The sequence below is a fragment of the Ixodes scapularis genome, unplaced genomic scaffold, assembly GCF_016920785.2.
Source record: "Ixodes scapularis isolate PalLabHiFi unplaced genomic scaffold, ASM1692078v2 PGA_scaffold8__174_contigs__length_109621045, whole genome shotgun sequence".
Taxonomy (NCBI): Eukaryota; Metazoa; Arthropoda; class Arachnida; order Ixodida; family Ixodidae; genus Ixodes; species Ixodes scapularis.
Genome location: NW_024609883.1, coordinates 69,112,731 through 69,137,293, shown reverse-complemented (window position 1 = coordinate 69,137,293; position 24,563 = coordinate 69,112,731). Strand labels below are relative to the sequence as shown.

General features: G+C 46.3%; 1 long non-coding RNA gene across 1 annotated transcript; it reads left to right on the top strand.

Moving 5' to 3' along the window:
* Nucleotides 1-4,222: 4,222 nt before the first annotated feature.
* LOC121833412 lies at nt 4,223-22,022 on the top strand. Its single transcript, XR_006076689.1, has 3 exons — nt 4,223-4,292; nt 8,579-8,646; nt 21,898-22,022. It is a non-coding gene; the product is annotated as an uncharacterized LOC121833412 (long non-coding RNA).
* Nucleotides 22,023-24,563: the final 2,541 nt, after the last annotated feature.

Here is a 24,563-nt window from a genome sequence, read left to right as displayed (position 1 = left end):
TGGTAGCAGAGAGCATTTCTGGTATTCAGCACACAGCTTTTGCAGCGGCGAGGCCCCGAAACATGGTTTTCAAACCCGACGAGAAGCGAAGCGATAGTGCGAGTAACGCGATGAGCACGAGCGGATATTCCATTACTCGGGAGAAGTGTGTTTCGGCGTCTCGCCGCAGCGGGGCGTCCGATACATGCCTCTCCTCTCATCCATTGTCTGCCGCTCTACCTTTTCACTTTTGGAGGCCGCATCTCGTGGCGGCCTGCCAAGATTTGTCAATAGGGTAGGCTATGGTCATACAAAAGACAGTCTCCAAATAAATTCGAACGCAAGTCACCCCGGGATCCGTGCTTCGTATGCCGCATGGCAACGAGTTCAGGGAGAAACATGTAACGCGGCATCCTAACCATGGATATGGCGGGGACTGACGTTTGCAAACTGTCTTCTGAATGATGTATGAGCAATGTGACTCAGACATTAGAGCGCCTATCAACGTTCGGCTGTCCCTTTCAGGCCACATGGGTCTTTCTTTTTAGGTATCCTTCCCGTCCTCAATTGTAGTTTCATGTAACGTTGAATTAATAAGTCACATTTGGTCCTTTTAATGCTTCTATTCTCGGGGACAACTTTTTGAGACAGTTCAGCAACAACAAAAACATGTTTGGGCGCCTCACTGGTACATGTAAAATGAGTCGTGCAACAATTTTTTACCTTTCACTGAATACCGCAAAGAGCTAATCTCTCGCGTTGATAACCTGCCAAAACACCCATTCGTTTTCCTCTCCGCTCAATGGCAGACTCATGAAAAAGAAAGGAAAGACGGTGCTTTCCCCTCCTCTACTTGCCATTAGAACAAGCGGCCACGTGATCTAACGCTAATTATATACCGACGGTGTTCATCGTAGTCATGCGCTAGGGTTGACAAAGAGAAAAACATCGGTTAAGCTTCAGACGTTGTTAGAGTTCGGCTATTCTTAACTTCAATTGAACACCAGTCATTACTCGATTGTTTGGCGAAGCGGATTGTCATAAAACCGTTGAAAATCGGGCGAGTTGGTTATGCATAGTTACGAAGAGGGAAACAGCGCCAAAAGTACCGAGGACAAAGAACGAAGAACACACTGACCGAGCGCTGACTGACAACTGGTTTATTTGCACGTAAGGGGTTTCCAGAAATAAACCAGTTGTCAGTCAGCGCTTCGTTCTTTGTCCTCCCTACTTTTGGCGCTGTTTCCCTCTTTGTAACTATGATTGTCATAACCCCGAGCACTTTACTTGGGCTCGTGACAATCGAGTACGTCACGACGTCACGTGACTCCCGGTGAGAAGTCGTGATGTCAAATGACGTAAAAGTTTCAATAACGATAATAAATCTACTGGTGTTCTCAATTTAAGTCGTCCTGACGCAGACATTGACGTGAATAAGTCACAGGGCACGTGACGTGACATTACTTGACAGCATGTCTTGACTCCATGACGTCACGTGACCACGTGACACATGATTAATCATAGTGTTAATACAAAACCTCCATGAAAACCCAGACGTTCTTATACAATGCGATTCGGTACATGACAATATGATCACCACATAGAAATAAAGCTTCCAAGTTTTACTTCTCTCAAATATTTTTTTTTGTAATGTAAGAAACTTATCTTGAAACATTTTGAACTGCTTACCGTTATAATTTTGTCCAGTTCAGTTTCGGTTCAGTTTCAAGATGGCGGCAAATATCTCGGTTCGGTTCTGTTCCGGTTCAACACTCTAATCCTATCACAAAAAAAAAAAAAATTCGCATGCATATGTTTTAGCATACGTGGAATGCAACTTATCTAGGTTTGGGTAGAGTATATGTATTTATATTTAGAAGGAACCTGAAGAAGCTTTTAATAGACCTTCGAGAACTGCAAACGTTGCTTTGATTTCCAACTTTTTTTTATGGTGAAGGAGGTCTCGCACACATTGTTTTTGCTGTTTATTGCACTCACTGGCTTAGAAGAAGCCACTTGGCATATTTTACTATGCTCATTTTATTGTGTTGTCAAGCCCCCAAGCCAATCTGCATCAAAAGTTTTTTTTTTTTTCGTTTGCATCTCATTCAACAAACAAAAATTTAAAGCTCTATAAAAACTGACACCAGATTTATAAAAACAACATTAATCACTTTAAGCTGCGCAAATTTCATTCAGCTGGTACAAATAACTATTAAAAAAAAAAGAGTTCTCCTGGCGCGTGTCCTCTTATATGTCTGTGTTCAAGGGCTTATCTCGGTACATTAATGTAGTGTTTTTTTTCCTCGCGTATGTTTGCTCGTTACTTTCTGGCCCTTTGAGGCTGCAACACATACCTAACCCGGCCCCTCAGCCCTAAACTCTGGAGACCCCTAGACTAAACTAATCACCCGATTCTGGGCTTTTTTTTGTGTGTGTGTGTGTGAGTGATTGGTTCAGCCGTTAATAGCAGACCCTCAACGACCACGATCGTACCATGACGACACACTTTTGCCGTTGTTTGACTTCATAGGATTACAACGTCGGGTGCGATCGGACTAAGAGTAAAACGAAATATAGACCAACATGCGACTCTGCGATGGCGTCGCACTCAAAGCGGCGCATGTGCAGATGCTCAATCCTCACGCGAACCTGTTTTCCGTGCAAGCACACAGCCCACACCTAGTTAGGGCAAACAGGGGCTTGTTTTGTACGGAGCGCGTCGGACCACAGGTGCGCCAGTCCGGGAACTGCACATGCTGCTCGGGACATGAAAAAGTAGGCAGGCAGGGAGGCAGGTGCTGGTTGGGCCAGAACGAGAAAAGAACGCGGGAGGCTTGTATATTGAACCTTTATGAATAAAAGCACGCAGCACTACTGGCCAATGTATATTCTGAACGCACTTGAGGCGCAGCGCTCAGAAGCACTCAGAAAAAAGGGAAAGGGGGGGGGGGGATGAAACAACTCAGATAAGGATGGCGAAATAGCGAAAACACGGTTCTTTTACATTCTTTAACGTTACAGTATCACAAGTACAAGAACATCTCATGTTTGATCGAAGTACAGGTGACCGAGTGTGGCAACGCAGCGCAGCTCAAAGTACGAGGAGCAAACTCGGGCACTTCACAACCCCGGGTGGCCTGGGCTCGGTCTAGACCCTGTCCGTTTCCAACGGGCTGTGCAGTGCACCGAATCACGGTCGATTAATCGCTGCATCATCGTGCACGTCAAACGCAGCCGGGTGGCAACCGTGCAGCACCGACGAAATTGCTCATCTGCGATGTGAACCAATCAAACCGTTTACAAAGCCATGTCAATCTTACGATGTCTGAATATACGCGTCTATTTCGTCCGCTTCAGAGCAATCCGAAAGCCTCAATATAAAAAAGAAGCGTCACGGTTGTTCTGGTTTTAACGGAAGAGCTTTCGCAGCTGTTTAAATTGAGTGCTTTTTTCTAACAATATTAACAAAGTTATTGCGTGGTTATTTCGAGAGATATCGAAAATGAAACAAATTCGCGCTCTAGAACCCGGGGTGCTGTCTAGTACCGGCGTGCTGTCGTGTGTCACTATACTGCGTGACGCATATCAAAGATCGAAGAGCAGTTAAACAACGGTACCTCGAACGTGTCTCAAACTAGCGAGTTCACCTCGTCCTAAATGTGTCATATGCCTCTGATACTTTTATGACGCCCGATGACGTCAAAAAAGTGTCATATGCCGCCGGTCGTGCTCCTGGTGGTGTAACAGCAACGGTCGAGGGAGTGGCAGACGCCTGTTTTGCAGTAGCTCGATCTTGAGCTTGACACTCCACCGAAGTTGTAGCGGCCAAGGGTTGGGACACACCGCGACGACAGCGACACTGGCATCAGCTCGCACTTTTTGCCGGGACATTTAGCTTCAACCACCAGGATCACGATATCCGATGACGTGACTCGCAGTCTCTTGTGACGTCATTTGTTACCTTTTCGAAAATACCTTTGACGTATGGGCAGGACTGGACGCTAAACGCCGGTCGAAGACTCGCTCTCAATAGTTTTGCCACACTGGCAAAATTTATCATGCACAACGGCGTCACCATACACGCCCCATTGATGCTTACTAACTTCCAGCTGCGTGAGAATACATGCAAGAAAAATTATGTGAAATGAAATTGCTTACCGATCTTTGTTTCTTGACAGATCGTCGTGTCCGACATCTTCACGCAAGAGCATCTTGCGATCATGGACGTCGTGCTCGGACTCTTGTCTCTCGGGAGCTTCCTCAGCTCTGGGCTTCGGGACACACTCGTCTACAACAAGACATCGAAACGGGTGAGGAGCTGCCCACACAAAACACGCGTTCTGCTGCGGACAGTATTTGCTGGACGGAAACGGAACTCTTCCCTCCGCTTCCGGTCCGCTTTCGGGCGTTTTTTGCCAGTGGGGAAAGACGCCCTCCGCAAGCGCCTTTGAATGAAGCCTTGAACCGTGCTCATGACGTAGGGCAGATCGTAATCACGCATATATTCTACGCATATACCATATGTCGTCAAGACCTCCGCTGCTGTCGTCACTCCCCAACTTACTGAAAACAATAAAGACGAGGTGGCGACAGCAACGAGGCGAAGAGGAAAAACACGCTGTTTTCGATGTCGGTTTCTTCGCTGAAAAAGAACTCGCGCGCCAAAATGTTAAAGTTTACTTTCTTTTTTCTTTTGTTTCCTTTTTGAAAAGCGCGCAGTTTTTTGTTTGTTTTTTCTTTTTTTGTCTTGCACTGAAGAGAGCGTGTCTTGTTTCGACAGTTCTTAGCCACGTTTCATTCTCCATGCACGGCGGCTAGCTCCTGCTTCGTTTGTTGAAGCCACAGTCACAACGTTCATATATCGTACAAAAGACACGGAGTTTCTCTGCAGACATTGTGAAAGAACTGTCTACGGACACACCTCGAGCATCTTTGAAGAATCTTTGCTCCATACGTGCCTCCAACATGTCCGCAGGCCGTCTTTTCTATGCTACATTTGCTGTGGGATCGCGGCTTTACGGCCACTTTGGGGAGTTCATCGCCGGAGACGCACGGCACAACCTGAAAAAATTTCACGCGGCGGCAGACCGCGGCGAAGGCTCTGGAGCTGTTCAGATCAGGGTGTAAGATAGACAGGTGGGGAAACGAGAGCTAAATGAGCGACCGGATTGTGTCACCCTCGGTTTTCTCTTTTTCTGTGGCGCCATCTGTGTGGAGCACCGCGAACTCTCACTCCAGGGAGGCGACCGGTGGCGACCGGCTAAACTGACGGAGATGGTTTCTCGTGGATTTTCAGCGGAGGACTGTCGTGCTCTCGGTTTATTTGGCGCACTCTCCCATAGAGTTCCATGCAAATCCGATTCCGATTTTTTTCCTCTCGCCGCAGCGCCATCTGTCGCAAATCGGGGGTATCCGCAAGCGGACAAGTACACAATCCGGTCACGGCGCTGCGGTAGACTTCTATGAGCCGTTTCCCCACCTGCCTATCTTACACCCTGGTTCAGATGTGCTAGTGTCAGCAAAATCTCTGGTCTCTTTGGCGGCAGTGGTCAGCGCTCTTTTTACCAACTTACCCCATGGACGCGATTCAGGCGCGACGAGGACTTTAGTATCTACAAAATCGCAGCTGCTGTTTTTTTTTTGTTTTTTTTTTTCATTGCAAACTACACTAAAAACAACTAACACTTCTCTCCGTGAGCCATGGAATTCACATTTTTGCGCTGGTCATTTTGCGGAGATCTGTTAACGGGACGAGCGAGATTAATATCCTCGCGTTTTTGTGGCTGTTTTTGATCGTATTGCTTTTGTGTTTACGTTTTGTTGCAATTTTCAGAGCGGAAATAGTTTGCCTGTACCTGACGCCGTTGCCGCGTGCTCTCTTCGATGGTTCCTGACATTTTAAGAAACACCACACTATCAGAAAAAAAAAGTATATTCCTATACCTCTTGTTTCATATACGACACCCCAAAACTTCATTTCGACGTACAGCGCGCTGACGTCGTACAGACGGCCTCAACTTTTACGAGGTGCTTGAGAACGGTGAGATATACCTCATTAAACAGCTAAAGTACGTATCAAAGACTACAGAGAAAGGTATTGCAGAAGGGTTTAGATTTGGGCTAGTTGGTTGAACATGTTTAGGGGTTAAAAGCGCTAAAAACGACGGACGAGTAGGAGAGACACACACTACAGAGCGCTACTTGCAACTTGTTTATTATTGGAGAGAGGCAAGCCAGATAAAAGACCAGTGGTGATACCGTATATACATAACGTTAGCCGTAACATCAAAAAGGTGGGGGAAAAGCATGGCATTTCGGTTCTCCTTTCAGCTCCACAGAAATTGAGCAAGCTATGTGGGAGGGTGGAACGGGGTGACACACGGTTGGATATTTGTCAGAAAAAGCACGCAACAAAATACGTAGGACGCAGAGTGGGGGTAGTGTACAGAATTCCTCTGTCTTGTGGGAGGGTATACGTGGGGCAGTCGGGGCGATGCGTGAACGAAAGACTGAGGGAACATGCCCTGTCATTGAGGTCAGCCCCCTCTGGCAATCTCGCAGTGCATTGCAGTAGGTGTGAGTGTTTACGCTATTTAGACAACACCGTCATCTTGGCACGAAACAAAAATAGAAAGACAAGGGAGATGACGGAAGCGTTTTTTATTTCCGAGTGTGACGAGGGTACGTGTGTAAGTGCCCCATCGACAACCCTGTTTGAATCAGAGTTATCGTTTTTACGATCATGCATGGTGTGAGAGTAAGAATTGTGATAAGCGACGGTTGGAACTGAATCGGATGTGTGTCTTGTTGGTTTCGCGGTACGTGTGGTTTTTCCAATAATAAACCAGTTGCAAGTAGCGCTCTGTGGTGTGTGTCTCTCCTACTCGTCCGTCGTTTTTAGCGCTTTTAACCCCTAAACTACAGAGAAAACACTGAGGTTTTACAGTAGTACCAAGAAAAGCCCGATTACTTTTTTTTTGTGGTCACTAACACGAACATTAGCTATTTCAATAAGTTGTACCACTCGACTACCAAGCCTCCTGTGAAAGTTGGGAACGACAGCTGTGCGTGAGAGTGCTGTACGTCGAACTGAAGTTTTCGCCATGTTGAAATAACCTGAGACTGGGGTAGAGAAGAAGCATCAAAGCGTAGAAGGGACAGAAAATAGACAGGACGACGTCTCAAACTCAGCTCCAGCTCGCCTGCACCCTTACGATTTTTTCTAGGAAGTTTTTGGTTGTCGTATATGGGATAGAGGCGTAAAAATACACCTTTTTTTTCTGAGAGTGCCGGCCTTAATTATTATCTTCACCCTTCCCGCTTGGTGGTGCGGTTACGGCTTGCTTGACGATTAATGCCACAACCTGACGCAGTGCCTCACGAATCTTGGTTGCCCGAATTGGTCAGGCCAAGCGTTTTAAATGTGTGTCAACTGTAGTTACCGTTCACAATCAGTAGCGCCACTATAGCTCACTGCCAATCGCCGCGGCCGCTCTGATAACTTCCATTTTTAGCGAAAAGTGAAGCAAAGCGGCGGGCCATCCCAACAAAGCGGGAATGAGAAACTCGAAAGGTCGTGCCTCGATAGAAAGAATAATATATTCTAATCATTTGAACCATATACAAAAAAAAAAAAAAAACGGAACACAAAAGCAATAAGTGCTTGTCTGTGGACAATGTAAACTGACCTTAAAGCAATTGGAAATACAGCTATACAAAACATTGTGTTAATGCAGGACACCACTCGAAGCGGAGAACTTTTCATCTATAGGCATTATTTATACAAACGTTGCACAGCATAATAATTGCTCGGAAAGAGGATGACATGAAAAGGTTTAAATTTGTAAGATACTACCGCAAATAGTTATGTAAATGTTCATAAAATAAACGCGGCACCACCTAAGATAAACTATCGTTTAGAAAAGGTAATGATAATAGACAGTTTTTTTTAGAGAAACATACAGTATAACAATTATGGCATACGGGTATGGAAATAATTCACATAAATTATGTTATTTGTAATCGAAACTGCAAAAATATGTGAAAAACGCTATTTTATTGCCTGCGTCGGGTTAAAGATACTGCAGCTTTTCATTACAAAATACCATAACAATTAATTCAGTAAAAATCAAACTCACAGCTGCGTTACTTACACACTTTAAGTGCATAAATTTCAAAAACTAGCTGCAACATCAATTTATTACCAAATTATTTGTTTTCGTGAATCGAGATTTGATGCCAAAAAGTGCCGTTGAGAACATCGTGTTTCAAAGTACAGAAATTTGTACTTTAAATGGTGCCACCAGAACGGTAATAACTTATCCGGAAAAAATACTTTAGTTGAAGGAGTGCAAGATTCTAGCATCATCCGCCAGAATATTTGAAAGTTAATGAGACTACTTGTTAAAATTGTGACCTTAAAAAAGATTGAAATTTTAAAGTCGTGTGCCCCTTTCACAAACAGCAAACACTCTGCTACACTTTGGGGGAAAACAGAATATACTATGTTATTAACGGACAGAAACCAATCCAGCATTGTTGACAAATAGTTCACCACTTATGTTATATATATATATTTTTTTTTTGCATGTTCCAGTTTGAGAGTGGTACTGCCGAAAACAACCGTTCACCTTTCGGTGTGGCGTTTTGCGTCTGCATCTTCAAGTAAGCAAAGTTGTGATTTCTACTACAATTAAATTTGTGATGAAAATTTATAATCATGAAAGAAACCTGACTACCGATGTTCTTTGGTCTTCAAGAGGCGACATTCACCAAAAAAGTTCGCAATATGTTTGAGAATGAGTTTCATGAGGAGGATCACGAGGTTTGTGATAGTGATGTTGATAGCGAGAACAAGCATATTCTTAAATTTTATTATTACCTTCACCATCATCCTACTAGTAATATATAGTTCACCTTTGATGATCACTATTTAGTACGTAAACAAGGGGATTTCAACAGAGGTGACCATGCATCAGGAAGGCAATTAATCATAGTGCAGGATTAATTATAATGTACACGTTTAATACACAAAGTCGGCCGATACACGTGGATATGCTTATGTATCAATAAAAGATAAAGTAAAAGTAATATATAGGCATAGTAAATTGCTCAAAGAATCCTAAGACGAAGGTAAAGCTGCGATTTTACCATAACAAGATAGAAATCTGACTCATTATGTGCCAAACACCGATCGGCATATGGCACGTTCCACTAACCCTTTCCCCAAATCTTCGGCAGCTCGTTGCTCGTCGGCCTGACAATAAAGACCTCAATGTGTTGAAAGTCGAAAGATGTTTGTCCTGTCCGTCCTCTTCGTCTGACTATTTCGTATATTTTTGAATTTCTCCTACATGGGACTATTTCTATATGCCGCAAATACTTCGATTGCTCAGTACCTTCTCCGCAATGCACCCCCGTCATACCACCGCGTGTCCCAAAAAGCAGCCGGGTTCTTTAAATCGACCGAAAGAATCGGTTTCTTAACCTATCGCGTTCCGACTTTGTACAGCGTTGGCCTCATGTGGTGCATTTTTCCTCTAAAATTCGCAAAGAGCAAACTTACCTGAGAAAAAAGTAAAAAAATAAAAATGTTTAACTCCTATGAAAACGCAGTGAAGCCACCGGTCTTTCTACAGTTGCGTCGGCATCGTTTTTTTAGCTTTCTTTGTGAGTGTCGGCGTTTTGGAGGGAGCATTCGCGTGGGCGGAGCGGCCGGGAGGTGGGAGCGGTTCCCCCGCGGTCGTTAAGAAACGCCTCGGGTTTCGGGAGTCTGCTCGGACAGATCCCTTCTTGCTGCTGATTGTGGCTTTTAGCCGAGTGTGCCTGTATATAGAGGGTTTTGCCGCTTAGTGTAAGATTGTCGCTTTTTGCGCGATGTAATAATTTAGCTGTTGGCGCCAGCTAGTCTGAGAAAATAGCAGAGACCGACTCTACACGGGATTCGGCTTTTGAGATCAGGCAGATTCGGCTCTTGAGACTGGGGGACTAAAGTATGGGTTTTAATTTTGGGAGTTTCGTAAATTATTGTTCACTTGTTGTCGTTTTGTTTTGAAATAAACGTGGCCACACTGGCCATCGTAAACCAGCCAACGTCGCAATGTGTCCAGCGAGATCGAGCAACCTTTAGTATATCTTTTTATTATCCACTTCCCGGGGTACTTGCATCAGGCGAACGTTATCATCGGTCGTCACCATCCTGACCGGCCCCCTCTGCCCTCCCTTGGAGAGTTGACTGGCGCAGTCGACAGGATCCTGCTGACTTCCTGCGACGGGCGGTGAAAAAGAGTGGTAGACTCAGCCCGCTTTGTTGACGAGCATGCTAAGGCGAAACAACAGGCATATGCCCAGCGGTACAATTTGAGGGCACGTCCGAAAGAGTTCACAGTGGGCGAGAGGGTTCTTGTTTTCGAGACGGGGCTTTCCGGTAAACTCCAGCCGAAATGGTCGGGGCCCGCAGTGATCAAGGAGCGAAAACGCGCGGACAGTTACATCGTTGACTGTCCGGAGGGGGGTGACAGGTGGGTACACGCTAACAAGTTGCGCAGGTATGTCCCACGGGCTCAGAGTGTTGCGGTTATCTTTGAATCCGATGAAGAATTCGAAGATGTAGAGAGCGTTCCGGCAAACAATGCGCATCACGCGACCATCGAGGAGATCACCCATAACTCGCCGCATCTTGGTGCGGACCAGCGGGTGCAACTCGCGACATTGCTGAGAAAGTTCAGGAAAGTATTCTCTGAAAAACCAGGGAGAAGTGTGGTAGGGGTACATAAGATAGCGCTGGTTGCCGAAGCGAAACCCGCGAAGTCATATCCGTACATGGTGCCGATCGCCCTCAGAAAAGCGGTCGAAGATCAGGTAGCACAGCTGCTCGAGTGCTTTATCTACCCTGTGGACAGCAGCTTCGCGCGCCCTGTCGTGTGTGTCGCCAAGAAAGACGGGTCGATCTGAATGTGTATAGACTACAGACGTTTGAACGCAATATCATAGGCAGACAGTTTTCCGATGGGGCATGTCACAGAACAATTTTACGACGTGGCAAAAGCCAGATACGTATCGGTGTTGGACATGACGCGAGGCTATTGGCAGGTACCGGTAGACGAGGACTCGCAGAGGTACACAGCCTTTGCGACCCCGCGCGGGCTGTATGCGTGGAACGTGACGCCGTACGGGCTCAAAAATTCCGCTGCAACATTTCAACGCGTCATGAATGAGGTACTAAAAGAACACCAGGGGTACGCTTCTGCGTACATTGATGATGTGGCGGTATAGTCGGAGACTTGGGAGGAGCACTTGGAACATCTCCAGAAGGTTCTGGAGACGATTCAGGTTGTGGGGCTTACTGTAAACCCGACAAAGTGTAGGTTCGCACAACCGAAGGTAAAGTATCTTGGCCACGTGGTGGGATCATCGTCACATGCTCCAGACCCGGAGAGGATGAGCGCCATCGCAGCATTCAAGGCGCCTAAGGCAAAGAGGGAACTAAGAAGTGTCCTGGGCTTATTCAACTATTATCGAGAATACGTTCCAGGATATTCGGAAGTGGCGCGCCCATTGACTGACCTCACGAACCGCCGGGTTCCCAACACGATACCTTTGGAGCACAGAAGCAGAACGGACGTTTAACTCGGTAAAGGAAACGCTGCCTACTGTGCCGACTCTGGCCGCCCCGGACATGAGCAAGGAGTTTATCCTCACGACCGACGCATCCGAACACGCCGTGGGGGCATGTCTCTCTCAGGAGTCGCAGGAAGGGGGGAAATCAATAACGTTTTTGAGCAAGAAGCTTACTGCCGCTCAGTCGAAATGGTCAGCTGTCGATAGAGAAGCGTTCGCTGTGGTGTGGGCATTGGGACGTTTGGACACGTGGCTGTTCGGTTCAAAGGTAAAGGTGAGGACAGATCATAACCCGCTAACCTATTTGACTTACTCGGCCCCCTCGAGTGCTCGTCTGACGAGGTGGACTCTGGCGTTACAGAAATACGATGTTGAAATATCCCACATCAAAGGGTCTCTGAATACTTGCGCAGATGCCTTGTCGAGGCTTGACCGCATCGAGTAAAGCGAATTCTAAATTTAGTGTTATAAAAATACACTAGATTTTTTTTTTCTGTTAGTGGTCTCGGATCGGTTGCCTGCGTCTACAGTTTCCTTTGTATAAATACTGGTCATGGTGGAATCTGGAATGTGCGGATTCTGGTCTCACCGGGCTTTTCTTTTTTTTTTTTTTTTTTCTCTGTCGCCCAACAGGTCTTTTTGCGAGGGGTATGGCTCCTCTGTTGTTGTTTTGTTTTTGTATGCCACGCGTCTGTCTCGGAAAAGGGGGACAGATGTTGCGCGAACAGCAAGTGCACTTGCAACATTCTTGGTGGGGAGGTGTTAAGTAACGAAGGATTTTGTTAGAAACAAGTAAGATTTGTTTTAAAAAAGTCTATCTTTCTACAGTTGCGTCGGCATCGCTTTTTTTTTTTAGCTTTCTTTGTGAGTGTCGGCGTTTTAGAGGGAGCATTTGCGTGGGCGGAGCGGCCGGGAGGTGGGAGTGGTTCCCCCGCGGTCGTTAAGAAACGTCTCGGGTTTCGGGACTCTGCTCGGACAGATTCCTTCTTGCAGCTGGTTGTGGCTTTGAGCCGAATGTGCCTGTACATAGAGGGTTTTGCCGCTTAGTGTGAAATTGTCGCTTTTTGCGCGATGTAATAATTTAGCTGTTGGCGCCAGCTAGTCTGAGAAAATTGCAGAGACCGACTCTACACGGGATTCGGCTTTTGAGATCAGGCAGATTCGGCTCTTGAGACTGGGGGACTAAAGTAGGGGTTTTAATTTTGGGAGTTCTGTAAATTATTGTTCACTTGTTGTCGTTTTGTTTTGAAATAAACGTGGCGGCCATCGTAAACCAACCAACGTCGCAATGTGTCCAGCGGGATCGAACAACTTTTAGTATATCTTTTTATTATCAACTTCCCGGGGGACTTGCATCAGGCGAACGTTATCATGGGTCGTCACCATCCTGACCGGCCCCCTCTGCCCTCCCTCGGAGAGTTGACTGGCGCCGGTTGCTTCGCTGCGTTTCTATAGAAGTTGTGGGATTTGCTAGCTACCAACTAACACAGGTACCGATAGAGTAACCAAAGGGTTGTCTCAACAGCGGCGGCGATCTCAAAGGAGCCGTCAAACCTAGCAGACCGCGGTCCCCACATCTCCGCGGCAATATAGACGAACGTTTAGGGCTACATTACCGCGGGTCGGTTCGATTAATTACCTCCGTCGGTGCCAATGATCGTCTACTTTGTCTCACTCTCTCGAATATAGCGGAAGAGAAGACACACGTACCAGAGTAAGGACAAAGTCCAAGAGCATTTATTAACATACCCTTTTAAACGAACTATGTCCCCATCCAAAATGCCCCCTGCGCCGGCAAGATAGGAAAAGGTCCTTACCTGGCCAGACGCGGGGTTCCGGAGAGCCAAGACCGGGAAAGCATCGGAGAAGTCGCCGACACACGTCCTATCTCTTTCGCGGTCACCCGGACGAGTTCCTCTCCCGAAAGCGGGAAAACAAGAGGCGAAACCTCCTCGCCTGTCGGCAGTGATTCGCATCCGAGCGGGGGGACGGAAAGAGGTCCCCCCGGGAGAGAGTGAGAGGAGAGCCCCCCAAGCCAGGCGGCTCTCCGCCTCACGAACATGTCGGAGGTCACGGCGAAGAAGGCCGAGCGTTCCGACCCACGGCCGTTATCACAGCCACCGGGGAAGGGAGACCAGAGGAATCCCCACAGAGTTAAGCCTTTCTCTTTTTGTTACTTTTTCCTGGGATAAGTTTGCTCTTTGCGAATTTTATAGAAAAAATGCACCACCTGTAGCCAACGCTGCACAAAATTGGAACGCAATACGTTAAACACCGATTTTTACGGTCGACTTGAAGAGCCTGGACGCTATATGGGACACGGGCTATAGACACCATGGCCGCGCATTCGAAATCGTCAAGCGAGGTTACGTAGTCCAGAGCTTTGTCTCAGATTGAGGCGGTGGACCTCACCATGCTTGAGGGATATTACCCACTGGGATAGGAACAAGACGCTCCAAAGTGGTATACCAAACATAAAAAGGAAGACAAACAACGAGATGATATGTAAGACAGTTAAGAACATGACGTACATATGAATGCGCAGACTATAGTCGGTTACAAGTCAAGAAGGTAGGAGAAGCTCCTCCCACAAGTGTGATGCGCCTGTTTCAAATCTCTCCGCAGTCGAAAGAAGAGTTCACTGGAAACGCTCCTTGTTCCGCTTCAATGGATCCCACTTGTCTCCGATCCCACATTTTAAAAAAAGCGACCTTTGTATTCTTCGGAGAGGGAACCGAGCCCCTGAAAGCAGCCTTTGTATCCATCGGGGGGGAAGCTAATCCCCGAAAGTCGTATTTGTTTCCGTCCGTGGGGGAGAACTCTAATCTCCCTCTCGTGGCTTCTACAATGCTCAGTCAAAGTCGAAAGATAAAGCAAATATGTACAGAAAGGCAAGACCCTTCTCGCGCGTTGGCAGCGACGTCACGGAAACGGTGGGACGCTATTGGATGCGGAGGTGGCGGAGGGATATCTGATTCCCTTTGAGGGGCATTTGCCGCTACCTTCTTAACCTGTAACTGACTATAACAACTGTTTATTTTTCGCTTCTTCTTCTACCTTCTGTGTACCTTTCTTTTGAAGGATGAAGATTGCCTGGTAATTTACGGAATTTAAAATTAATGTGTTTGCGGGCAATTGTAGACAAGGTGAGTTTAGAAAATTTTATTTACAACAGTGGTGTCATGCCCAGAACAAAACCAAAACCCGAAAACGACTGAAGTTTGGATGACGCGTGTATACCTGAGAAGTCGTGGAAAGGAGTGGGACGATTAATGTCTTTTCTGCCATTTGTAGAAAGATGATGTTGGTGGTGTTTGTGTTTATTCTCTTGCCACCCTGCAGCTGATGTTTGCCCTGCTGTTCTGCGGGATCTTTTTAAGCAGTTATATTTATTTTTGTTTTAAATCTATTGAGGGTTCATTTACGCACGTGTCATACCTTCCGGAAGTCATGTGAAAGGCTTCCATCATTTCGCGCTTGGTCCTGCCTTGTGATCTATCTAAAATGATTGTTGTTCCAAGAAGAGCTTCGCAGGTGCATCATGCACAGTGTGCTGCAGGGTTACCAGATGCCTGCACTGTCCGCAGGCGTGTTTGTGCTCCCTCAGTCTCCTATTGATGCATCTTGCCGTTTGTCCCATGTATGATTTTCCACACGTTAGTGGTATCTTGTATACAACTCCTTCAGTGCAGTCAACGAACCTGTGTTTGTGTTTCACCTTACACGATGATTGGCCTCTTGTGGTGTTTTCTGGTTCGTTCACCTTCTTACATATAAGCCTTTGAGTTTAAAAGGGGCGGATAAAGCCACTCTTCCTGTTTTTCTTCATCCTATGGGAAAAATTGTGGACGTATGGCAGCACAACCACTGGTTATTTGTCAGTAGTCTTCTCTTTGGTTTTACCTTTGCCTGTGAGTATGTTTATGCATTCTTCTGCTATGGCCACCATTGGCGGTTCTGGATAACCACTCGCTTGTAGTCGCCTTATCTCCGACACTCTGTGGAAACACGATTTTCTTATGGCTTGCCAGACACATCCTGAGGCGGCACTCCTCTTTACTAACTTTGAGTGTCCTGAGTCGTACGGGAGTATTCCCTTTTCCCCTCTCGTCTTATACATCCAGCACGGATGTCTTTCTTCGAATGTCATGTTGATATCTAAAAATTGTAGGTTGCCTCTCTCTGGTAATTGGAATGTGAAATTCCAGTCCTCTGTGTACTTCCTTGAAATTATCTATGATTTTTTGCACATCTCCTTCGTCATTTTGTTCATTGGAAGGCATACCAAAAAAATGAAAGCCGTTTACAATTCCCTGTAACGCCGGTTAGAGCGCAGCTCTTGAGGAGGAGGATGGAAGCATGCTGAGGGATAGGTGACTCCTTGAGGTCACGTGACCTCAAGGGGGTCACGTGACTTCAGGAGGTCACGTGACCTCAGGGGTCACATGACCTTAGGGGGGTTCAGGGGGTCACGTGACCTTAGGGGGGTCACGTGACCTTAGGGGGGTCACGTTACCTCAGGAGGTCACGTGACCTTTAGGGGTCACGTGACCTCAGGGGGTCACGTGACCTAGGGGTGTCACGTGACCTGGGTGGGTCACGTGACCTCGGGGGGGTCACGGGTTGGCAGTGCAATACCCGTGAGCCTATAGGCCCACGGGTATTGCACTGCCTATAGGACGTAAAAGACATGTATTACAATTTACAACATCCCACAGGAAGGAGCACTAGAGGCAGTGGAAGAATGCATCAACGCATACGGCACAGTAACATTTCAAAATGGGAGTGGGATTAGCACAAAGTATTTCCTAGGTCTCATACGAACCTATTTATGCTCCCTACACGTCATGCAAGAAGAGAAAGTATACTCACAGAAAGAAGGCATATGCATAGGTTCATGCATTCATGCATAGCACCAGCATTATGCGACATACCTCGCACGAGGCAATAGGACATTACATCAGTTTTTCGAGGAGATTGGAGTAGTGAGGTGTTTAAGGTGCGTAGATGATTTTTTTGGTATGCTTTCCGATGAACAAAATGACGAAGGAGATGGGCACAAAAATCATGGAGAAGTTCATGGAAGTACACAGAGGACTGGAATTCACATTCAAATTACCACACAGATGCAACCTGCAGTTTTTAGATATCAACATGACATTCGGAGGAAGACGCACGTGCTGGATGTATAAGACGAGAGGGGAAAATAGAATACTCCCGTGCGACTCAGGACACTCAAAGTTAGTAAAGAGGAGCGTCGTCTCAGGATGTGTCTGGCAAGCCATAAGAAATTCGTGTTTCTACAGAGTGTCGGAGGGCCTACAAATACAGATAAGACGACTACAAGCAAGTAGTTATCCAGAACCGCTAGTGGTGGCCATAGCAGAAGAATGCATAAACATATCCCTATTGAAAAATCCGGCAAAAACTTCCAGTGACATTCGGTGGAAACGGGTTAATTTCCACTCATTTTCACCAGACACTAGCGTAGTTTACCAGTCTTCGGTGGAAATATTACCGGCAGCCACTTTCGCTGAAAGTTTTACCAGAACCACTTTCGATTACCCGTCGCTGTAATCCTACCGGAAGCCACTCTCGTTTGCCGGACACCGAACTTCACTGAAAGCAGACGCAAGGGGAACGGCTGTAGGCAAGGAAACCAAGACGAGCAGGGGAACTGAGTTTGTAATGGCGGCCGCCAATGCAGCGGCATTCTCGTGAGTGCGTGTTTTAGCTCGAGACGACGTTGCAATCCTGCAAGAAGTGCGTGCAGCGAACTGTTTTGGCGATCCAAAAAAATGGGCAGCGATCACCGGCAACTTGCCATTTGTGACAGGCAAAAGTCTAGGCCAGAGCAGGTACGAGACCACTTGGGCGGCATTCTCGTGAGTGGAGTTTTAGCTCGGGATGACGTTGCAATCCTGCAACAGTGCGTGCAGCGAACTGTTTTGACGATCCAAAAAGTGGGCAGTTTCAGCCGTTTTCATCTTAAACCAGCGTAGTTTACCAGTCTTTGCCAGATTATTTGCCGGCACACAGATTTCGCTGGAATGTCACCAGCAGCGGGTTTCCAGATTTCGCTGGAACGTCACCGGCAGCCACTTTCGTTTACCAGACGACCCGGTTTTGCTAGAAATCTTACCCGAAACGGGCGACTCGCTTACCTGTTTACCGAGCTTCACTCGAAGCCGACACGAGGTTAGGGAGAAGCCGAGACGAGCCGGGACTGGTTGTGTAATTATTAGGGGTGTCGCGAACTTTTGTCGACCAGATTTTTTGGTCGAACTTTCGTGGTTCGACTGGGTCGAACCGGTTCGACGAACCTTCGAACTTTTCACCAGATTCGACCGGTTCGACTTTGTGGACAGTGTGGCCAGACCTTGATACAAGCATGTCTAGGTTTTCAGAATTTCTTTTTTTATGCAAAGGGCTATTTTATTGTGTGAACAACTGCAATTAAAAGAAACTAATTCTATTCACTGAAGAAGTTAATAACTTAAATTTTAGTACTTTATTGACTGAAATAGCCGATCAGCGCTGCACTTAATTCATCTCTTAGCCATTACCATCCAATCCGAAGCCAACTGGCCAGCCTGTCGCGCATGCGCACACGAGTCGAACCTCAATACAAGGTTCGACGAACTTTCCACTAAAAGTTCGAAAAAGTCGAACCTGGTCGAACTCGAACCGCGGCCGGTTCGCGACACCCCTAGTAATTATGGTGCCCAGAACGCACCAGGGACGAGTCCCCACGCACCCTCTCTCCCTCGCATTGGGTTCGTGGGGAAAATGCGAGAGGTTTGTTTTGCTGACTCTTTTGAAGAAAACCGGATTCTTTGTCCGTCAACGAGCAACGGCCGGCCAGGAACGAACGCTCTCGGCTTCGCGTTCCATGTGTGCGACCTGTATCTTCCAGAGCAGCTGGGTGTGCAGATGAACAGAAAATTTTATTAGTGACCTGTTTTACGCCTCTTTCTCCGTCCGGCTTCAGAAGCCTCCAGCGAGCGAAGAAGACTGTGGCCAAAGTTTCTTAACGGTGGCGGATGTTCGTTTTGCGCGTTCGTGGTTTTCGCTAAGCGTGCTAGTGACAGTGTGTATGTGTCCACCTGGTGTACCCGCGGCGACGACATCAGGGACGACATCGTGAATGTGACTGTGCCCGTGATTTCTCAACGGCGGCGGATGTTCGTTCCGCGCGTTCGTGGTTTTCGCTAAACGTGCTACTGACAGTATGTGTGTGTGTCCGTGGGGTGCACCTGCTCGGTTTTATTAGTTTGTGGGCAACCTGGCGATTCCAAGTGGTTGGCCCAGGCTGCCCCTCCGACAATGATGAGTGGTCATCTTGACAACGAGGGGGCCAAGGGCAACTGGCCACGCGAGCGGCGCTCAGCCGCTGATAAAAGGCCGTCGCAGCGGATGCGCGGTGGCTGTTGCGATCGCGGCGCAGGCGATAGCGGTCATTAAATGTTTACGTGTTGTTGAACCGGTGTGCTGTGTCATTCTCCGAGACGGGTAGCAGCAAGGGAAATCCCACAAGTTGAACTACTGAACATCTAGGAATTTACCCAGCGGCATTGTGAGTACCTTGAAAAATGTTTTTTGCGACAAGCACTTGGTTGTTCCTCTTCCTCTGATGGCTTTTGCTTTGTATCGACCCTCTTAAATAAATGCATAGAACCTTCAGGTCTATATAAACTAACCACTTTAATTGTTACCGAATCGTCCAGCATCTGGTAAACATATACCACCCAAGGTTCACAGGCTTCTTCCGTTGACGTCCGGAAAAAAAAAAATAAAAACACAACAGGTTCCGGTGAATTGCGGCTTTACTGGAAGTGAAAAAAAGTTTCAAAATCCAGTAAAATTGATTTTTTACTCGAAATGCAATTCCGGTAAATGGTCTTTTTCAATAGGGCACACTCACAGGCAAAGGTAAAACCAAAGAGAAGACTACTGACAAAAAACCAGTGGTTGTGCTGCCATATATCCACAATTTTTCCCATAGGATGAAAAATATAGCAGAAAAGCATGAAGTAAGAGTGGCTTTATTTGCCCCTTTTAAACTAAAAGGCTTATGCAAAAAGGTGAACGAACCGGAAAACAACGCAAGAGGCCAAGCATCGTGTAAGGTGAGACACAAACACAAGTTCGTTGACTTCACTGAAGGAGTTGTATACAAGATACCACTAACGTGTGGAAAATCATACACAGGACAAACGCCAAGATGTATCAATGAGAGACTGAGGGAGCACAAATACGCCTGCGGGCAGCTGCAGGCATCTGGTAACCTCGCAGCAACTGTGCAAGATGCACCTGCGAAGCTCTCCTTGGAACCAACACCATCTTAGATATTTCATAAGACAGGACCAAGCGCGAAATGATGGAAGCCTTTCACGTGGCTTCTGGAAGGTATGGCACGTGTGTAATTGTGAGCCCTCAATAGCTTACAAAACAAGTAGAAATAGAACTGCTTAAAAAGGATCCCGCACGACAACAGGGCAAACAACAGCTGCAGGGTGGCAAGAGAATGAACACAAACACCACCAACATCAACTGTCTACAAATGGCAAAAAAGACATTAATCGTCCCAGTCCTTTCCACGACTTCTCAGGTATATACGCGTCATTCGAACTTCAGTCCCACCTTGTCTACAATAGACCGATCTCACCAAGCGTTAGGTGCATGCGTGACGCCGCCATAGCTTTAGTTCGCAGGAGGCAGGCAGCAGTGCACAAGATGGCTCGTGTCGCCTCATGCTTCACACGCGCAGAGCTCCAGCGAGGTTGTCGCACGTGCAGAAAGACTAAAGCTCCCTCGATGCATTGCGGCAGCGGTGGCGTAGTCAAACTGGCTGGTGAGATCGGTCTATTGCCCGCAAAGACATTAAGTTTAAATTCCGTAAATTATCAGGCAATCTTCATCCTTCAAAAGAAAGGTATAAAGAATGAAGAAAAAGAAACGAAAAATAAACAGTTGTTAGTCTGCGCATCCACAAGTACGTCGTGTTCTTTACTGTCTTTCATATCATCTCGTAGTTTACGTCCTTATGTGTTAAGTGTAACTTTGCAGCGCAGTATACATCAGAATGACAAATTAACTAGCCCCAATCCAAGCATTCTACCCAATTCACACGGCAGCGTAAAGGTACCTTTAGCTTAGGTCCCTTAGCTGAAGGTACCTGTAGTAAACGGCGTTCTTGATCACACGATAAATAAACAGAGCACTCTAAGTTGATGTCGATGGCATTCCTGCTAAACCGAGAGAGGGGCACGTGATAAACAATTATTCCTCGAAATCGGTTTGACGTGCAGTTTTTTTTTTTTTTTTAATGTATGTGAAATATGATATTTGAAACCGAAATATTATTTCTGTCTGCTCTTGCGGCACTTTACATTTTTTCTCTAAGACTAAGGAAGCGCCTAAATGAGTCTTGCTTTAAATTGTCCGACCCGTCTGGCCAGACTGGCCCTGAATCATCTGCGTTTACGAGTTTGCATTGCGAGGTGGGCGACCTTTTTATGTTTAGCAGCTCTATTTTCTTGCAAAGTTCTCACGGAAGTAGCTAAATACTGCCAGGCAGAAACGAACCACGACGGGGTCTCACGGTTACGCCAGTCACGCGACCGAAAGGGATGGACGACGACGAAGATAAAGGGTCCTAGGCGGGAGAGTCGGGCGACTCGTCTGCAACCTCGAAAAAGAGCTCGCAGTGGTCCATCGGGTTCGGGCTCTTAGCAGACATATTGTTTTCCACGTGCAACCGCTGCTACCTGCTAGCTAGAGTATGCGTTCCTCGTTAATGTACTATTCTATCACATTTGTGTTCACAATCATTTCATAATTTGATACTTATATATATTTAAGTTGTTATAATGCATTAAACAAGATGTATTTATGTATCTCTGATTTTTATTTTGAGTTCGTGGGTCCGAGGCTACTCCCTGCAGCTGTAAAGGGAGCTTGGCGAGCTCCGTTTAACACAGGACCTTCCTTAGCTAAAGGGACCTTTATGCGCAGTGTGATCACGATCTCCAGCCCCCTTTACGAAAGGCACCTGGGCTAAAGGTACCTTTGCGCTGCCGTGTTATTTGGGTATTAGACAAACGAGCTTAACATCGTTTTGCTAAATGTCCCATAGCTCACCTTCACACTAATTAAATTTTCTGTAATCTCACTGTTTTTTTTTTTGTTTTGTTTTTTCATAGTGGGCTCGTCGTGTGCAAGTTTAGTTCGTATACGCACTGAAAAACTATAATAAAAAGCAAAAATTTTGGTTCGTCTGATTGTATTTTATAGGCACTTGAAGAAGATGGTGATGACGTCGGAGACAGGAGACGACAACTTACCTACACTGAGTGAACGATTGCGTTGTTCCCTGATGCTCGACCGCCTGTATTCGCTCCTGACAAAGAAAAAGTATGCGTTTTGATTTACTTTATATCATGGAACTTACAAGGTGTGTTTTACTTACGGTGGCGATGCGTAGAGCTTCTCATGGTTTCTAGGCCGTCGGCTGCAACGCAATGGCGCAAATGCATAGTGTGGGCTCACAAACAAATGAAGCCTGAAAACAAAAACACCACCAGGCTAGAATTAAAATTTTAAGACATATAAAAAACGTTTAACGCACATGAAAAGTGGCAGTGTCGGGGCTTCTTTCAGAACCTATATAGTATTGTAATACACAACTGTCATACCTTCCATTTCTGACGTAAGATTGCTGGACTGTCCTGGGGTGCTATGTTGCGCTTTTTGCACTCCCAGGAGACTTGGAAGAAGGAAGCTACGTCAACGACTAGAGCAAACGCAGATTGGATGTCGACAGAAGAAAACAAAATCAACATCCAATCTGCATTTGCTGCGTTGTTGACGTCACTTCCTTCTCCCTAGTCTCCTGGGAGTGCAAAAAGCGCAACATAGCCCCCTTGGAGTTTAGCCTCCTCAGGCGGGAGGAGCGATCAAATGAACTCTGCGTAATGTCGAAAGCGCGATGTCTAAACAGAAAAGTACAAAACCCAATTCGCAAAAAAACTTGAACCCCCGTCCTTTCTTTTCCTGTCTCTAATCGTATGGTTCTCCAGAACCTACGCGACAGTAAACTACAATGACTTACTGAATTATCACAGATGAAAAATAGTAGACCAACTAACACCTGAAATGTCACCGGACCAATCATCTGCCTCCCCTTTGTCACCCGACCCGGCTTTCAGCGCGAAGATATGGGCGGGATCGTGGTCACTTATCGAAAGACAAACGTATGACTCGTCCAACGAGGACGTACCTTCTACCGCAGTCTCAGCTTTGTGATGAACTGAATATAGATTTTTTTTGTACGAGTGCTATCAACATCAGATCAACTCTGCAAGAACATGCTAGAGGATCCACGAAAGATAAAAGCAATAACCCTTGGCAGGAGTCGAACTTCGAATGTCCGCGTGATAGTCAAGTGCGCTGTCTACTGGACAACGTACGCGGCAGTATTACCGAGAAACCCCATTTCTGTGTCATTGGGCGTTTACAAAGAAGAGTACGTTTATTCTGACTCAACTGCTCGCTCCGCAATTAGTCTCGATTGTGTGACCCTGCGATTGCATTAGCCTTCAAGTAACAAAAAAATAAGAAACTTTAACAACACTATCATCGAGTAAGCTATTCGTGACAACGAGGAACATGCTTTAGGGTGCTGAGGGTCTTGGTAGAGTGTTCATATGTATGGCGATTCTAAAATCCAATTCGCCGGTGTTTTATTGTGAGATTAGTGGAGTTACTTACGGCCTAAGAAGCACAAGGTGCGACTTATCATCTCTGCGACAACTTCTTAGTGATTTGTTCTTCGGCGTTCTCGATAGGTAATACCTCAACGCATTTCTTGAACTATAGTTAGCGGACAACACATGTTCAAAAATTAAAATTTTACGCAATGCGGACAGGTGCGGACTAAACTAGGATTTGTTTTTCAAATATGGCCACTGTGACGATACGTCCTGAATTTTGTGAATAATAAGTTATAATAATGATGACTTCTGTATTATACAAGCTTTTACTGTGCTTTAATAAAGAAGTATTTTCAAATCCCTTTGTGTAGGAGAATTGTTTCGTGTGCGGACTATGGGCCGGGTGCGGACGAAAAAGTTGGTAATGACTTGCGCAAATAATCCTATTATGTCTGTGATTATGAGGTGTCATTAGCAATCAGCAAAGAAATCGTAAGCCATTTAAACTCACAAGAAAGTAAGTGCAGGCTTTTTTTTTTTTAATTTGTGTAAAACTTTGCAGGAGTTGTGTGCAGAAGCGTGACCTTCTAGCCGCGATCTGCCGTGTCGTCTGGCTCGATTGCTTCTGGGCACTCGTGTCTACGTTTGGCTACTACGCTTGTCTGATAGCCAGAGTCCCCGTGCTCGAGTAAGTAAAAAGTTTAAAAAGTTCCATTTCCAAACTTTTTCTTTTTTTTTCTTTGAACGAGTAAGGGGGATCAGAGGCCGAGTAGGCTAGCGTACGCCAACTCAGAGAATGTGCAGTGAAAGCTCGCACTGCAGAATCCAAGGATTCTGGGTTCAATCCCCACCCCTGCCTGCCCTTTTCGATCTGGAGGAGAATCGTACCGGCATGCGGTCGTGAACCACTACTGCGTGGCGCACGTGAAGGACTTCGCTGGTTATATTTCTCATCTACAGCTGAGACATCAAACGCCCACTGAAGCTTACCGGCGTCTGGTTGTATAAACCTACACATAACATTACTTTGAGCGAAGTCAGGGCCTTTTTCTTCGATTTCTTTATTCGAAATACGGAAGGCCCTGCCTCTGCTTTCGCGAACAAGCTCAGGGCAGACGAGGAATAGGGAAAATTTACCACAATCACCGCTCGTCATTATTATCACACACAACACCAAGAGCTCATTCCTGTAATCTACTCAGACGTGGTATAATATAAAGCTCCAAACTTAAGAAATAAATGCTGCGC